The sequence below is a fragment of the Phoxinus phoxinus genome (genome assembly GCF_949152265.1).
Source record: "Phoxinus phoxinus genome assembly, chromosome: 18".
NCBI classification, from domain to species: Eukaryota; Metazoa; Chordata; class Actinopteri; order Cypriniformes; family Leuciscidae; genus Phoxinus; species Phoxinus phoxinus.
The window spans coordinates 21,251,443-21,266,953 of NC_136893.1; the positions used below are offsets into that span (position 1 = coordinate 21,251,443).

The 15,511-nt window shown below is 39.7% G+C and overlaps 1 long non-coding RNA gene across 2 annotated transcripts; it reads left to right on the plus strand.

Moving 5' to 3' along the window:
• The first annotated feature begins 8,386 nt into the window (after positions 1–8,386).
• Positions 8,387–12,450, plus strand: LOC306985899. Of its 2 annotated transcripts, XR_013794888.1 has the most exons (4): positions 8,387–8,423; positions 11,024–11,231; positions 11,370–11,498; positions 11,937–12,450. It is a non-coding gene; the product is annotated as an uncharacterized lncRNA (long non-coding RNA). The 2 variants fall into 2 exon arrangements; XR_013794887.1 differs by having other exon boundaries at positions 11,370–12,450.
• Positions 12,451–15,511: the final 3,061 nt, after the last annotated feature.

Consider the following 15,511-nt stretch of genomic DNA (forward strand, 5'->3'; position numbering starts at 1 on the left):
TTTCGGTTTTTAAAATATAGGCCAATTAGCGCATTTTTTATTAGATAATGCCTAATTTGCATATTTAAACATTAAATTACAGAAAACTTGTAATACATTTTTTTCTCATCTTAATGTAGGTAATCAACTGGGAAAGTTTCATGGTGATATCTGCTAGTTAAAAATATTACCCTATTCACCTGTAGTGTCTCGCCTTAAACGTCCATTAAACACTAAACTGAAGCAAGCTACATTATTATCCCCCCATCCCCAAAAGGCACATTCTCGTATGATAACAGTCCATGGGGGAGTGGAAGGAGGAGATAATGGACTGGGTAGCCAGGGAGGAGCCTGGGAGTGACCAAGAGCATTGTCAAGATGAAGGCCCATGGTGGAACTGATGTAGGGAGGGGCCAGGGTGGGGCCAGGAGCTTGCGCAGACTTGCAGGACCAAGATGGAGAAGGGGGCTCGGCAGACCGGGGCAGAGCCAGTGAGAGTGAAGACAACGGTGGAGCCGGAGGGAATGAAAAGGCTGGTGGAGCCAAAGGGGTGGAAGGACGAGGTGGAGCTGGAGGGATGATGGGCCACTGGGGAGCAGAAGAAGCATGGAGCCAAGGTGGAGCCGATTGGTCGACAGGACGAGATGGAGTCCAGACGCTTGAGGTGGATCTGAGCTGCTAGGTGGAGCCAGCAAAGGTGGAGCTGAAAGCCTGAAGGGAGCCAGCAGCAACGGAGCCGAAGGAGAAAGTGGGAGGCTGGGTGGGATATCAGAGAACAACGAAGACTTGGTGCTGGGCGACGAAACAGACTGAAGGTTGGATGGGACAAGTGGAGGAGGGAGGACTTCAGACAGGACTGGGACATCCAGACAGCCGAATGGGACTGGCAGAGGAGGAGGTGGCCCAAGGGCTGAGACGAGGATGGAAGCTGGCTTGGTGTCATTCAAATCAATTAGACACTCCTGGCAGTCCAACTCCACCAAAACTCCCACTGGGACAGACATGCCTGGTCAGACTTGGCAACAGGCTCAGGCTCCAGGGCGGACAATGCCTCTTGCAGAGGTATGTGGTGTGTATTGGCTCTGGGTATAAGATCAACATCATGAGGGTGGGAGTGGACTCCAAAAACAATCCATCAAGGTGTGATCATCCCAAGATGTAAAATGGCAATAGCCCAGGAACTCCTCCACATATTCCTCTATATCCCAGCCATTCTAGAAAACGAAGCACAATAAGTCATTTGGCCCGAGAGAAACTGCTGCTAGCTAGTTCCATTATTTAGGGTCCCTTCTTCTGTCAGAGTAGGTTGCAGCACCAAACTGAAACAAGACTGCACATTACAATATCACAATAATAGACGGGTGTGTAAATGTTTTATTAATAGGGTCAGCAGTCTCTATTAATAGTTGTAGGAGGGGAAAAACCCACAAATGTAATATACAGACTATTTTACAGACTCGTAAAACAAAACATAATACACAGTTATACAATAGACAGCTGCTTATGTAGGTCTAACTACCTCAAATAAAACTCTCTTTCAAATATTTGTCAGGAACCTTGCAAACATTGGCAAACCAGTCAATTTGCCATCCTTAAAAGTGTTTGTAGTGTCAACCTGTTATTTTGGTTCCAGATGGACTGATAAAAGTGCAGTTGCATAAAGTCAGCCAATCAGAATGGAGCTTGCCAAATCAAGAAAGCTTAGAGTTTTTTTCTTTCAATATGCATCAGACAGTCAATGGACTGTGGACAGTCTGTGAACTTGCCGTCTGAGGCTGAGAATAGGCTTTTTTGATAAGCACACATGCATATCTATATTTAATGATGAATTATCCTAGGTGGATATTAAGTTGGAGAGAGGGAGGTAGAAGAAAGTGAAGTGAGGGAATGATTGATATGAGAAATTGGCTCTGTACTGATTTTACCTGGCCATCTGCTAACACTTTTATTTTTTCCTCTCTTTTGCCATTTCATCTGGTCATCTGGAACATGGGAAGTATATTAACGATAGTTATCACATTGATGAAGACTGATATACCTTTAAAGCCCTTCATCTATTTATTTTTTTAGCTGCACTCTGAAGCGTTCTTTCTTAAAAAAAAAAAAGAAGACAAACAGACTGGATATCATATTGATCTTGTTAGTGATATAGACTCTCTTATGCATCATTTTGCACCTGGTCTAGATTTTTAAAAAAATCCTCCCCATTTTTTCCCTTCACTTGCCTGAAAGAGGTTATTTACTGAGTTCATGTTCACTTTAATTTTCATAGCTGACCAAATACCAAATTGTTCACGCAAATGTTACCTCTAATAAACAACTTACTCTTTCCCATAATATTCCAAACTCAAACAAGTTTCTTTCTTCAGTGGAACAAAAAAGTAAGCTCTTGTTGCTCTTTTCCATTTAATGAATGTGATCAAAACTTTTTTGGACACTACAAAAAAAGTGTCCAAAAGTTTCCAAAAATGACATTAAAACATTCAAAAGTGGTCCATGCAACTAGAGCCATAGGAAAACGTAAGCACCGTAAGCTCTTAAAGAGCTTTTAATGTATTTAGGTTGTGTGATGTTAAATAATATTGTTGATTTGAATAAACAAGATTTTTAGGCCACCTTAGGAAAACTTTATGCACACAAATATTATAATAATATTGAACTGTTTTCAAAATGGCAACTCAATCTTCATTGGCTTACCTGCATCTGCTACTCCACAAGTGGATCCAGAATGCTTATAGCTTACAGTTTTTTTCGATTGCTAAACGACAGTGAGCACAACTGGAGCTACATGTGCAAAACTATAACTACAGTCTGCACAGCAGCAGTTCATGTGGACCAAACTCTAGTTCGTTTTTCATTGCTTGAACACAGTTTTCAAAACTCTACACACTTATCCCATGACTTTAACCACAACCTGCACAACACTGTGGATTTACAGCACTTTGTTCAAATGCTAACACACTGCTGTCAAAACTGTGAACCACACATTCAAAACAGAATAGATTTCAGCCTTGTGCCTTTCAAACACTGCTGATTGCAATTTCAGCTGAAAGGCTAAGCAGGTGTCTTGTTTTAGACTTGTTAGTGAACACACACACACACACACATATATATATATAGGCCTATAGGTAGAGCTCAGAAAGACACATTTTGGAAATGGAACAAGGAAGATGGGTTCGTGGAGGGAGAAGGTTGGCAGGGAGAGGGCGGATGCGTGGAGGAAGACAAAGAAGACAAAGAGCTGTTATTTCAGATGAAATAAGGGCTACACTTATTGACCATGTCGTGAACCATGGTCTCTCATTGAGAGAGGCAGGGTTGAGGGTGCAACCCAATCTGCAAAGATCCACAGTGGCATCTGTAATGTGAATTTTCCATCATACAAATTATTTTGTATTACAATTATAGAATATTTACACAGATATATATTACAGTAAGTTTGACTGTAAAATATATTTTTACAACAGGACCCAAAGGCTGGCCCCAGCAGGAGGAAGAGGAAAAATATTTTCAGATGCGCAGGAAAATGCTATTGTTGACATGGTTGTTGTCAACAATGCAATAAAACTGCGGGAGATTCAAGATAGAGTGCTGGCTGATAATTATATATTTGAAAATATTAATTCTGTCAGCACAACAACTATTTCTCGAGTCCTACAGAAACACCAAGTTACAATGAAGCAGTTATACACTGTACCGTTCGAGAGAAACAGTGAACGGGTAAAAGAGCAAAGATACCAATATGTCCAGGTAAGACGTCTGAGGTTACATACACAGCTATAAAAAATATTTACAGTAAAAAAAACACTAGCATTACTACAGTAAAACTGTGCACTTACTGTTTTTCAGAGCGTAATGGAGGTGGAAGCACTGAAAACACCACATTCATTTGTATTTATCGATGAAGCTGGATTTAAACACAAAACACTGCGCAGAGGAAGAAATGTTATAGGGCGAAGGGCCACTGTGGAGGTTCCAGGCCAAAGGGGGGGAAATATCACCATGTGTGCTGCAATGGCCAATGATGGTTTGCTTCTCAACACACCACTCATTGGCTCATATAACACAGAAAGGCTTATAGCTTTCCTAGAACAGCTCTATGCTCAGCTAGTGCCAGCAGAACAGGGGGAGCCAGTAAGAAACCCCCAAGTTTTTGTCATAGTTTGCGATAACGTCGCTTTTCACCACTCTGCAGCTGTCACAGATTGGTTTGCAGCACATCGCAGATTTATAGTTTTGTACCTGCCTGCATATTCACCCTTCCTCAACCCAATAGAGGAGTTTTTCTCTGCCTGGAGGTGGAAAGTGTTTGGTCACCACCCACATGACCAAATGTCTCTTTTGGAAGCCATGCGTGCCGGATGTGAGGACACGAGTCCAGAGGACAGGGATGGATAAGGCACTCCAGAAGGTGCATGGCAAGAGAGAACATTAGATGTGATGTTGATGAAAACCTGTGGCCTGATGCTAGAGAAAGGCAGGATTAGCCCCTCAATTATTTGTTTGAATTACAGTATGTAATTTTTTCTCATTACTGTAATTCCGTAAATTACTACACTATTGAAGCAAACTGCTAATTTTCATTTACCTTTAATTATGTTCTAAAAATGTAAATAAATCATGTGAAAGAATCAATGTCACTCTTTTCTTTGAAGAAAATATGACTTTGTATGAAGTCACTGAAATTGTTCAAACTGTAAAGATGAAAAGTTTGTATTTTCTGTATTGGTGTTTGATGCTAGTGTTTTTACTCTCAGCGTGTTCTGAGTGACAGTGTGTGTTATCTCAGTGAGGGTTGTGCATAGTGTTTGGCTGCACTGAGCCTGTTTTGAGCCATCTGTTAAGAGTTGTGTTGCTTGGAGTGAGTTTTGCAGGTGATGTGAACTGTTTAGCTCAGGTGACTGTTGGTAGTGCAGACTGTAGTTAGAGTTTTGCACATGTAGCTCCAGTTGTGCTTTCTGTCGTTTAGCAATCGAAAGAAAAACTGTAATATAATTTGTACTTTCCACATTCATAATTGTGGACTGAATATGTAGCCTATGTGGAAACTGGAGATAATATCAAGGCACTGCTGTAGAAAGAACCAAAATACAAAGAACATACATGTAAAAGTCTGGAATTTACATCATGTACAAATATATCCTTTTTTTATTTGTTACAAAAATTGTTAATAATTGTTAATTTTTGTATCAACATCAAACTATGAATCTACTTTAATGTAAATACAGGTTACAAAATACCTGATTATGTATGTATGAATGCATATGCATATATATATATATATTTTTTTTTTCTTCTTTTTCTTAGATGGTCTGTGTCAGGCATGGGAGGAAAATGCTGCCAAATGTCTCATGCCAGCTGAAGCCTTTTCATTCTTTATCGTTCAATTTGACAAAAATGACCTGAAAAAATCGTCCAACTCTACTTGTCTGGGACTATTAGTCTGAAAAAGAGAGCTTTAGTCCTTGCAGATGTGATCGTTGTGGATGTCAAAGAAACGACTTATTCAGAAAGGAGCAAGATTTAGAAAGAACTTGCATTTCATGTTTAAAGAAGAAAAATATATGAAAGGTAAACTGCATGGAAGAATAAGACAAGTAGTATAAAAGGCTGAAGGTATGAGTGTCGGTATAGCAGAGAGGTTTGCAGACAGATCATTAATCACTTTCTGAAGGCAAGATGCATTTCTCACTGCGTATCCATAATTTAAAGTGAATATGGATTGAAACAAAAGCAGCAATTGTTCAGTTAAGAAAGAGCAGCAATCCTGAAGAAATCTGTCTGTCTGTCTGTCTGTCTGTCTGTCTGTCTGTCTGTCTGTCTGTCTGTCTGTCTATCTATCTATCTATCTATCTATCTATCTATCTATCTATCTATCTATCTATCTATCTATCTATCTATCTATCTATCTATCTATCTATCTATCTGTCTGTCTGTCTGTCTAAAAAGTTTCTGTGCCTCTACAAGTCTCCATCAGTTCTTCTTGCTTGTGCCATACTTTGCAGCTATTGGCAAGCTCAGCTCATTAAAGGAATTAATTATTGAAACATTCTCTGTGTGTGTGTTAGACTATATATTTGTCTATACTTTATCCAGCGCTTCATTCACTAACCTTCAAACTGACAGGTTCTGCAGAAATGAGGAGAAAGAGCACGGCCGGGAACCATGCACATAAAAAACTAGAGGCAAACTAATTACGGTCGGTATAATTAGCAAGCATGTGGCTGTCCGCCAGCTCAACTCGCTGTAAAGAGAAACTCTGCCTCTGTTAAAGACTTAAAGGGAAAAGTCCATATTGTATTTACAATCATGGGAACTGCTGCTAGCCTTGACTCAGTTGGACCTGGCTGAGCATTTATTAGTCGCTGTGTCCAAATCTCACACACTCTCTCTCTCTCTCTCTCTCTCTCTCTCTCTCTCTCTCTCTGTGTGTGTGTGTGTGTGTGTGTGTGTGTGTGTGTGTGTGTGTGTGTGTGTGTGTGTGTGTGTGTGCACGCTAGACAAAATTTTGTTAATTAATTAGAAGTACAATCAATAAAGGCAACTTCATGATTTGTCGATTTAGAAATTCTTCTTGGCCTTAACAGCAGGTTCAGGTTTATTGGAAATTCATCCACAGAATGTTAATGAACTAGCTGCCTATTGGAAAGATACATATGATAGTACAGTAAGTTTAAAACATTGCACATTTTTTTTGCCCCTTTCAAAGTCTGCTTGTGTGTGAAGCTAATTATTTAATGTCTAATGTCTTTTATGACAATTATTAAATATAATTAGAATTTTAAGGTACTATAGGACTCTGAAATTGAATATCAACAGATTAATCTTTGCACTTGATATTTTGGTATTCACACTGTTTAATGAAGCTCAGAGGTGGAATGAATGCATTTACACTGCAGCTACAATTTCATAAATAATGTTATGAGATTAATGTAAAAAAAATATATATTGTGGACGTAAAAACATGAAAACTAACTTCCGAAATACGAAATACGAAATGTGCTGTTATTGGTTAGCTGTCCCAGTTTGTTTTTTTGGGGGAAATATCCCGCCTCTTTTTAATCGCGAGATCTACTCAGATGAAAATATTAACGATGGCGTAAGACATACTTACAAGTTGCGATCCATAAACAACAGATTGTCCCCACAAAATGGGAATGGATACGTCTTCCAGGAGAATATTTTGTGCGTAGCTATAGCCTGCATTGTACTCTCTTCTGGAAGCTGTTCTCCGTAAAATATGCAGCACCAATAACCTCAGTTTGTCAGCTTTTGGACACATTTTTTCCGGAGTGTAATAGGGATCACGCTTAGGGAACCTGTCTTCTTCGTACTACTATTAAATTAAGCCAATTTAACATTGGCGTGTGCATGATTACACGCTCCGCAGCGCGGGTATAAACACGGAAGTGGACGCACACACCAGTTGCCTTTCGGATGTCTCTGAAGTGTACTATTGTTTACACAACAATCGAGTGTGTCGGTGTTCTTGTGGGAAGATCTCGCAGAGTTGGTGTTTCTACTGTCAAGCTCTCAACTGCTGTTTTAACAGGATCAAATTTCTTTTTGTTTGTGTTTTTGGCGGTTGGTTAGAGGGCGAGAAGTGAGTGCTTCACTGCTTCAGTTCGCTGATTCAGTGTTGCCACGGTCATTCCCTGTGTGCTCCGGCACTGGTGACGGTCCCATTTCCTAAAAGAGCAACACGGGTGCTTTGCATCTTAAAAAAAGAAAGAAAATAAAAAAACAAAGAAAAAAAGATGTCATTCCGCCTGTGCGTTTCTGGATACATTCGTTCCCTGTCTCTCTGTAACGGTCACAATTGTTGCATCACGTGTTTGGGCTTACAGCACGCTGAAGCAGCTTTTGTGGACAGTTTATGTTCTCATTGCGGGAATATGACTGTCGCGGTGTTGAGGTCGAGACTCGCCTTTGTCCGCGAAGCGCGAGTCCCCATTACCACGCCCCGCCTTCGGGTGCCGCGTGGGGTCGCCCGGTAACCATTCCCTGTGGGCTCCTCACTCACTCCTCCCTTCCACCGCACGTTCCACCGGGGCTCCCCCATAGCACAGGACGCCGATTGCAGCATCGTAGAGTGAGCTGGCCACTGGAGATGATGACTTGACTGCGTTATCTCCCTCTGGGAGTGTAACGTTGCTTGAACCGGATCCAGAACTGTCAGCTATGCTGATTTGAGCCGCGGAGGCTGTCGGGCTCGAGTGGAACCCTCCAACGTGTCCCGCTCAGTCTCGGTTGAATGATTGGTATCTTGGGGCAGGCCGTGCTGGTTCTCTGGTATTCCTGGGTCCAAAGAGGGCCAGTCTGGTGGTGTGTGACCCTGCATAGCCTTGCACCCCTCAGCCCCATCTTGGTCGCCAGCCGGCAGGTTGGTGCGGGGTCGAGGACATCCGCCTTCTCACGCATCCCCTGCCGCCCAGTGGAGACAGGTAAGAGTTTCACTGCACACTCACATCTTTGTCCTACACCTCGCTGCCCCACCTCGGGTACATCTGTGGTCTCCTGGGCCTGGGCTTGGTTTGTAGAAGCGAAAGAGCTTCCCAACCGGACCGGACCAGATTGTTATAGGCTCAAGTTCAGAGATAATCATCACACTAGGTGTTGAGCAGATATGCTCCTGAAAGCTCAGTGATATTCATCAAACCTAGTGTTGAGCACTGCTCCTGTCTTGTACTGCCTACTGACGAAGGACACGATATAGCCACTCTCTCTAGCCGATATGAAGGCCAGTTTTTAAAAAAATAACTTGTTCTTCATGTACCTTGAGGTGGGTCGTGACCATCTTGGCCCTGTGTCACTTGAGACGGCTCTCTGACACTTCTCGAAAGCCTCCGTCCAAGTTACTACACAGAGAGGCATCTCAGAAAGCCCGCCCCCAAGCTGGGTCTGCAGCGTTCGACCTGAATGACATGTACTTCAGATGTCCAAAAGAGGCACAGTAAAAATAAATATATAATATTATTATTAAAGACGTGCTTTTTTTCCAATAAAATTTCAAAGGTAGTAGTTATTAGGTCTATAGACGACTAAAAACAAACAAATATTCAGCAAACAATAAATAAGTTTTATTTATGGTTGCGGTTGCGTATGCTGGTTGCGTATGCAACCCACCGTTCCCTGAAGGAGGGAACGAAGGACGTAGTCCCCTGCCACTAACTGCTGGACCACCGCTGACTCCGGGGGCCGCTCGGCTCCTCAGTGAAAAAGCAACTGGTGCGTGCGTCCACTTCCGTGTTTATACCCGCGCTGCGGAGCGTGTAATCACGCATGCCAATGTTGAATTGGCTTGATTAAATAGTAGTACGAAGAAGACAGGCTCCCTAAGTGTGATCCCCATTCAGGGAACGGTGGGTTGCATACGCAACCAGGACATTCTTAAAAGTGATTTCTGTTAAATAAAATATATTCCTTTGCATTGACCTTTAAGCGTTGAGCAACATTACACACTAACTAAAGTTAACCCCTTTAAGCCTGGTCTTTGAAACCGGGGGTTTAAATGTTAAACTTAAACCACCAGTAGGTGGCGGCAAATCACAGTTTTAATGAGTGGCTCATTGAGGCGTTCATTCAACCGATTTGTTCAAAAACACATTTTTATTCAGCAACAAAACAACAGTGTGTTGCTCCGAGACATGCAAACTCTCCCTCTCTCGCTTTAAAAAAAATTCCCCCCTCTTTTCTCTTGTTGAACTACCTTTTTTGAACTAGCTTTTGAATCATAGTTTCCTCCGGCTCCCATCCGATACATATCTTATTTTTCCTCATTTGTAAATCACTATAGTTAAATAATTTTGTCAAGTCTGCCAAGTGATTAAATGTATAGCATAAAACTCTTTCTTAAGAAAGGAACTAATAAGCATCAATCTGTGAATCTTACAATATGGAGTCACAACAGGACACAAACTCGTATGTTAAAATGGCATTTAATGTATAGCTTATTTTATGTAAACAAAATATTATGTAAGAAATCAGTTAAGCAGCTTACAGTACACTTATAGCACAAACTCTGCCTGCAGTAACCTTGATGTAAGTGTTTGTTTCTAGGGCAAAATAGGGACAATGCTCTACACATCATGGTTACTGGATTGAGTTTTATTAAGATCAGTTGTGCAAAGAACCCTAGAATATAACTGATTATAATTTTTAAAGATAACTTATTAACCTTTTTTTTTTTTTTACAGTTCTAGCTTTCTTTAGAGTGCAATGTTGCTGTTTGAGCATGAAAAGGGTCATGAAAAAGAAAAAAATCCACACCTAATGGAGTTATTCTTTATAGAGGGCATGCATTGAACCTTCAGCCTGACTGAGTGGCAGAAGATAAGAGAAATCATAAATTCGTGGGTTTGCTTTATTTACTGCAAGCTTATTTTTTCGTGCTCAAATGGGGTCCGAACAGACCCCAAAGACAATATAAGGATTAAAATGATGTATCTTTTGAATCTCGTATCTTGCAGCAGGTCACACGGAACGAATTGCTAAATGTTATCATTTCATATTAAGTAGATGAATAGGCTATGCATTTAATAAATGCAACTGAAAACATAATGGCATTGTTATGACAATTGAATACAATAGAATCAAAATATTAAAGCTATGATTTTAATATTCATAAATAAAGATTCGTACACATTGGTACGTCTAGGTTGTTCGTAAATAATGTAAGTTTTAATGCTGTCAATAATCAGCAATACAATACAAAATCAGTATTGTACATTTCAGAGTCTATGGAAACATGAGAAAATGTATGTGTGGTACATTACACATAAAAATACATACAAAAACACATTATAGATCACGTTGGAAAAATTCGTTTTTTGAACATTCAAGCATGAAAACCTATTTTAGACCCCAAAATCAAAATCAAGACTTTGTAAAAGGGCATTATATGGACCCTTTAATATAATTAAAAGTCTATGCAATATCCTAACATCAGGATCTAAAATATTTTTTTAAGATATAAGGAGAAGATATAAGGCTCAACCTAAGGAATATCTTGATGACATGTAACCCGTCCTATTTGTCTGTGTAGATATGTTTTCTCTCTCTGTGAGAAGGATCGCAGGGTCATTTGAGCCGAAACACTCTCAGCTCAGAATAATAAACTGGAGGAAGAGGGCCCTCAGGGTAGCCAAAGAAAACAGCTCTCTGTTATGGATGAGTCGTGAATGCATGAAGAAGTGTGCATGATGGATGTTAGGCGCAAGAGTGAAAGGGCGAGCAAAGTTCAGCGACTCGAGGTACTGTGAGCTCAAACTTTTTGTGTTCATGTATGCGACAATGCATCCGTGCATGAGTTTTTAAAGGAAGAGTTTAACGTCTTGTGCCAAAAGGTTATTCTTTTGATTCATTGATATGTGTACTTATTTCTCCAACAGGAAATATTGTAATTCTAGAGTCTCACTCTCAACATGACCGCAGTTTACACTGGACTGAACACAAAAATTCCTAAAAATCGTGATCGTGAATGAGAGGTCACGGCTAAATATTTTGTCAATAGCCGACAGGTAAGTCAACTCTTTACTGTGACCAATTACAGAAGCTATTTGGAGAAAACATCTTTGAGTTGCCCAGAAGTGAGTGATTCATTTCTTGAGAGTGACATCTTTTATATTGCATTCTGTCACAGTTTGAGACACTAATAAATCCTGTCAGTCCCTGTAGCGTTCTCCTCACAAACTCTTATGCCATAAAAACGTACTTGACACGAGTACACAGACACGAATACTTGGCCAGCACATTGCAAATGGACAGTTGTACATTCTTCCACACATGTGGTTGTAACAAACCTCAAAGGGCAATAGAGTCTTCACATGCCATGGACCCTTTTCACCTTTCTGGGGTTTCTGCGGAGGGCTTTTCACACTTGAAATAGTTAACCCTGGGTCATTCTAAACCCCAGATAAATTGAATCCTGGGATATCTTGTTTAACGTTGCTCCACAGGTTATCTTGCACTCTGGGTTAACGTTCTTGTTTGCATATTTGTGGGATCAGTGTCATTGATTGGATGAACACAGCACGCGACCTGTTTACAGAATGCACATCCTCGTATTGTCGACTGTACTTTTGAGTTTATACTGAATGGATGCTTCGGATTATAAAGGTAAGAATGAAACGGTCTTCACTCAAATCGTCACGTTTTCTGTCAGCATTTGACATTTTTCTTCTCAAACGCTGAATTTACTGTTGATATAATATGTGCAGTGCTTCCGTGACTGTACAAAGCATGCAAATGTATACCCGTGTGGTGAAAAAAATATATAATTTTTGCTCCAGTAACATAAGAAAATATTCACAATAGCATTTCTATGACTTAAGAGAGAAAAATATTTAACATATTGATTACTTTGGTCAGAAAAGAGAAAATGTCAAATTTTCTGTCACTCTGAAAGTGACATGTTAAGGCTAAGTATGGTGTCCCATATTCGGAATTTGTCCTCTACATTTAACCCATCCAAGTTAGTGCACAGTACACACATTAAGAGTAGCGAGTAGTAGTACACACACACACACACACACACACACACACACACACACACACACACACACACACACACACACACACACACAGCGGGTTAGTCGGACTCTCTAACCTCTAGGCTCTGTCAGGGTTATGTTTATCTGTGTTTTAGATTTGGTTTTTCTTGTTTGACCTTGAAGGGGGTGGATTTTGGAATAAACTGCTGCTTCAATGTATATGTAATGAGTGATTATAATCAAGTTATTAATCAATATTTTTCCTTCTAAATATCAAATGAGTTGAGTGACTTCTCTAGGCTTGTGAGATTTTACTTTGTTATAGAAGTTGGCAGTGTAATTACTGAAATGTTCTTTTCATGTATTCTCTAATGTCTGTATTTGATGAATGCAGTAACAGTGCTTGCTCATTTAGCCCGGCTTCCAGAAATGAAATATGGAAAGATGTTTTGTTTGAGAAAGGTCTTCAACATGTGTCAATACATACATCTGTTTTTTTAGGGTTCTCTGACAGCTATGGTCACAGGGGTCAATGAAGTCTATAGTTTAAAAGACCATCTCTTTGTTAAAGCCTTACTTTCCAGTTAGACTAAAGTGTTTGAGAGAAAGATTGTTTTATCTTGATGTTTTGAGAAAACTCTCCTGTTTATAGTTAGAGCCTGGCCAAATCCAACCTTGGAAAAGCTGTCTGTTGGTGTGAGTGTGTTAGTCTTTTTGGTTACAGGAACCACTGGCATTATTGGAGATTGACTGAGTTGTTGATCGGGACATGCTGGCGCCTAGCAACCCAAATCTGCGACCTGGAAGGTCACGACGTGCCCAACTTCAGTGTCCGAGTGTAATCTGCATAATCGATGGAGATATGCTTCAGTCTATCTGATATGTGTGGAAAATTACTGTTTATCTTTTTCTTAGCCAATGAGAATCACTCAACCTGAAGCAAGGACGTAGCTTAGACCTAGGGTATAACTACTGTGATCTTTGTTACTGTAAGCGGGGCGGCCTACTAACTCCTGTGTGAGTCTTGAAGCTGACTTCTGCTGGTGAAACTGCAAACTATCTTCAGTAAAACTTTTCTTAAATGTATTATAATTCTGATTCCTGGTCTTCTTTCAAACATCTGGTCATTGGGTCCTAAACTGTTACCCCCTAACAGAGGGTACCTAATTTCTAGGTCTGTTTCAATGTGTGTGACCCAATTCGCATACTATCCGTACTAAATACTATTCGAAAGTATTTCATCCCAAATCGTAGTATGTTGAAATGATACCCGGATGGTCTACTATATCCAGTCAGAATCCGAAGTGCAGATCGCTGAACACTCTAACGGCTGATATTGCCCAACTTTAATCATATAAAATATATTACTTACAATAAAATGATCTCTTGTGTGAAAGGACAATAAAAAAAGTAAATGTAAAAGAAGGATTATGGTTTGGGAATAGAGGGTGGAGGGGAAAAGCACAATATTGTGTGTGGTTGGATTTGCTTTCTTTACCGAAGGAAACTTCCTTTCTATGGGCCGTCTCTCCCCATTAACCGCAAAAGCCAAAGATAACACTTGAGAGTGCTGCTTTTGGCCTCTCCTCCATCCGCGTGCTGAACTGATTTCCACTGGAGAAGTCATCACAAATTGTTAAGTGATCTTTAAAATAATAATTGGTTGATCATTTACATATTTTCATGCCCTTAGGATTATATTAAGTCAACTAAAGAGAGGATTGCACAAGTGAGTTTAAGGAAATACATTTTTTACTCAAATATTAGTATTTGATATTAGTACAGTTTACAGATACATTTTCGTATGTTTGGACATATGCTGCTGTGCATTCATATTTTATGAATCCATTACATGCATTAAATATATTTGTACAGTTACTGTTATATTGATATTGTAATGTCAAGTTAGGTAAACGTGTTAAGGTGACACTGTACAGTATATACACTACTGTTCAAAAGTTTTTGAAATAAATCTATTCTCAAGGCAGAATTGTATTTGTTTAAAAGATAGTAAAAGAGTTATTAATATATCATTACAATTTAAAATGGTTGTTTACTATTTGAATATATTAAAAAATGCAATGTATTCCTGTGATAAAAAATGAATTTTCAGCATCATTGCTCGAGTCTTTAGTGTCACATGATCCTTTAGAAACCAGTCTAATACGCTGCTCAATTAACATTTATTCATATTTTCAATGTTGAAACACTTTTTTCAAGATTCTTTGATTAATAAAAAGTTACAGTATTTGAAATATAATTGTTCTGTAACTTTATAAGTGTTCAACGCATCCTTGCTAAATAAAAGTTAAGTAAAATGCAATAATCTATGACTAATCTGTAAAGTTCAGAATACATAAAGCTGTTCATATGTTATAAGCTTTAGATGCTGTCAGTGTGTTAATAATGTAAATTGGTGTCTTCAACATGATCTCATGAAAGTGCGTATCTATACCACGAATGTTATTTCTCGTACCATTTATACGCGTACTAAATTTTTTTTTTTTGCGTGAATATGCTACGCACTGAAAACCCTTGGGTAGGATTAGGGGTGGGGAGTGCGTGCATATTACACGTCATAAAGTGCACATCATATGCACACAAAAAATAATTTTGCCGTATAAATGGCACGAGAAATAACATTCATCGTATAGATATGCACTTTCGTGAGATCGGGCTGGTATCTTGCACTTGAACCATATACTATATACTAATGTTTGCGATTGGATATTCCTAAATAACATATGTTTGTTTCAGACAGACAAGACAAAAGTGTGCCTATAATACCTGTAACAAAAACTCTAATGATGGCGTGTCCATCAAATGAATGCATGCGGCACATATTGTGACAGACTTGTTGGAGGCCCCTGGAGGGCCTCCTCTTTTCAAACAGGACATGCTCGTAATGGTCGTAATGTTGTGCATCTGTGCATGATCACCCCACCTCACCATCTGAAGAGTGTGAATGATGTATTACTAGGAGTAACACATTACCCAGCTGGGCTGTATTTGTCTGGAAGGTTTGGTGTTGACTCGTTCTC